The sequence below is a fragment of the Muntiacus reevesi genome, chromosome 5, assembly GCF_963930625.1.
Source record: "Muntiacus reevesi chromosome 5, mMunRee1.1, whole genome shotgun sequence".
Classification (NCBI taxonomy): Eukaryota; Metazoa; Chordata; class Mammalia; order Artiodactyla; family Cervidae; genus Muntiacus; species Muntiacus reevesi.
Window position 1 is genome coordinate 26,343,918 of NC_089253.1, and position 2,917 is coordinate 26,346,834.

At 37.7% G+C, this 2,917-nt stretch overlaps 1 pseudogene; it reads left to right on the forward strand.

Moving 5' to 3' along the window:
* Positions 1 to 437: 437 nt before the first annotated feature.
* Positions 438 to 1,379, forward strand: LOC136169241 (olfactory receptor 8D1-like; annotated as a pseudogene).
* Positions 1,380 to 2,917: the final 1,538 nt, after the last annotated feature.

Consider the following 2,917-nt stretch of genomic DNA (forward strand, 5'->3'; position numbering starts at 1 on the left):
TCCAAAGGTGTCTGAATTACAGAAAGGTGGTTTCCCATTCATTGTTGTTGTTCAGACTGTCTCTTTGCGACCCCATGGACTGCAGCATGCCAGGCCTTCCTGTCCCTCAACATCTCCCAAAGTTTTCCCAAGTTTATGTCCACTGCATTGGTGATTCCATCCATCCATCCATTAGCAGAGAAATCTAAAATTCCATTTGTAAAGACAAAATGGTTCTCACCCCTAAATGTCGCTTGAGAGTAGTAAAAACTGGAGCCAAGTAAAGCATCAACATCTTGAGAAAATCTTCAATCAGGAGTAGATTTTAGTTTCTTGTTTCCTGAAATTCTGGGTCAGTTAGAAAATATGTCATTCATCAGATCTTGGATTGTTAAATCCTGTCAGATGACAATATTTGGCCAATGAGAACCTCTTCCCCAAACCACACTGGGAGAAGAATGGATACAAGAAATCATTCTCTGGTAACTGAGTTCATCCTTGAGGGGTTAACAGATCAGCCAGGACTCCAGCTGCCTCTCTTCTTCCTGTTTCTATTGATCTACATGGTCTCCATGGTGGGCAACCTGGGCTTGGTCAGTTTAATCAGGATCAGTTCTCAGCTTCACACGCCCATGTATTATTTTCTCAGTAATTTGTCCTTCATAGATCTCTGCTACTCCTCGGTCATAATTCCAAAAATGCTGGTAAACTTCGTGTCAGAGAAGAACTTCACTTCCTTTCCTTAGTGCATGGCCCAGCTCTTTTTCTTCTCCTTCTTCATTATTAATGACTCCTACATGCTGGCAGCCATGGCATTTGATCGTTATGTTGCCATCTGTAACCCCTTGCTCTACACTGTTACCATGTCCCACAGAGTCTGTTTCCTACTGGTCACCGGTGTGTATATAATGGGGACTGTTGGAGCCTTGATTCACACCAGCTTCATATCTAGTCGCTCCTTCTGTGGCACTAATGTCATCCACCATTACTTCTGTGACATCCTTCCTCTTCTGAATATATCTTGCTCAAGAGACTACACCAAGGAACTTTCAGTGATGATTTTGGTTGGATTCAATACCTTTGCTTGCGCTGGAGCCATCTTCATCTCTTATGCTTTCATCCTTCGCAGCATCTTGCACATCCACTCAGCTGAAGGCAGATCTAAAGCTTTCAGTACCTGTAGCTCCCACCTTGCAGCTGTTGGGGTTTTCTATGGCTCCATCGTCTTCATGTATTTTAAACCATCTACTGGTGACACAATACAGGAGACGGTGGCCTCCGTGTTTTATACCACAGTGATTCCCATGCTTAACCCCCTTATCTATGGCCTTAGGAACAAGGATGTCAAAGAATCCATTAAAAAAGTTCTGAAGGGTGGGATACTTCCCAGGTCTGTGTAGAAAATAGTACTTTTGAAAAGAAATAGCACAAATAGACCTTGTGTTTTCTTTTAGCTTGTTTTTAACAGTAATTATTTTCAAATCAAGAGCCAATTTAAGCTAAAAGGTCTGATTAACTTATTTTCAGTTACTCTTTAGGTGCCCTTACTCCTAACACCAAGTGTCTTTGAACTCTCCTTAGTCTCCTACTTACTGAAGAAACAAACTTTTACTTATATTTTCACCCTTTGGTATAAGCTTATAGGTATCTCAGAAATCTTTGTAATTTTTCTTGCTAAACTGAAAACTCCTGACCAAACTTTTTTCAGTTGTAATATCGAATGATGACTAAATATGTAAATCCCCTTAAGTATTTGCATTTTTAATACACAACAGAGTTATAGAGGCAATATACAATTTTGTAAAAATTTTTAAGAAAATCTGAGTGCTAAGTTGCTGCAGTCATGTCTGGCTCTTTGCAATCCTACATAGTTTCTAGTAAATAAGAAGAAATAGCATTTTCCTAAGATTTCTAGCCGTTGTTATAGCCATCAAAAATAAGATCTGTCTTGTGGTGGTCTCAAGCAGGGTAGAGGCTGGGATGGGCATGGAACAAAAGAGCAAAAGTATTTTAAATTTTCACTCTAATTTTAACTTACATATTTTTCTGTCTAACTTATTGTGTAGTTTAAGTTGGAGCTTAATGTGACATTGTTTTGTATGACTTCCTTAGTTATTCCCTACTTATTTTCTCACTATTCATAATAATTCCTCTGCCCCACCATACCATTATATCTCATTCTTCCAGTCAATCAATCAATTTTTGATGGACAACCTTGTGACAGACAGACAAAATCCCTACCCTTTTAGGGAACAAATAATGAAAAAATATATATATATACACTGCATATAAGGAGCAGAAATTTTAAAAGTGTGCTATAAACAGGGAAAACAAATGTCAGAGTAATAGAAGGGGACAGAAGGATGGTGGGGGAGGAGGGCAAGTATCCATAGGGCTTTATGGGAAGGTTTGAAAGTTTTGACTGTCCTTCTAAGTGAAATGGGAAGTCACTGAGGGTGTGAACAAAAGACCTGATCTGATTAATAGGTGATTTTTACTCTTTCTGTTGAATGGGCCTAAAAGCAATGAAATCCAAGTAACAAAGATCATACCTATCATCTAATGATATTTGGTTTCTAACTATCACACTCCACTAAGGAAAACCAAGACTTAATGGAGAAATGGCAGATTCCAAGGTAGGATATCTAAAATTCAGGATGAATCTAGAGCATCCGAATATTTCATAGAGGAAGAAAGTGCCCAATAATTATGGAGATGTATCAAAAGTAAGGAACCTATACTGGACAAATTTAGAACAATTTAAATATCAGAGTGGATGGCTTATGAGATTCTATGAGTCTTTCCTAATACAAAAATAATAATGACAATAATAAAATTAAAAGTAATAGAAAAGGGAAAGTACTTCTTTACAGAATGATGTCAACAAATGATATAATTAGAATGACATCATTCTATATCTAAATAAATCTATATCTGA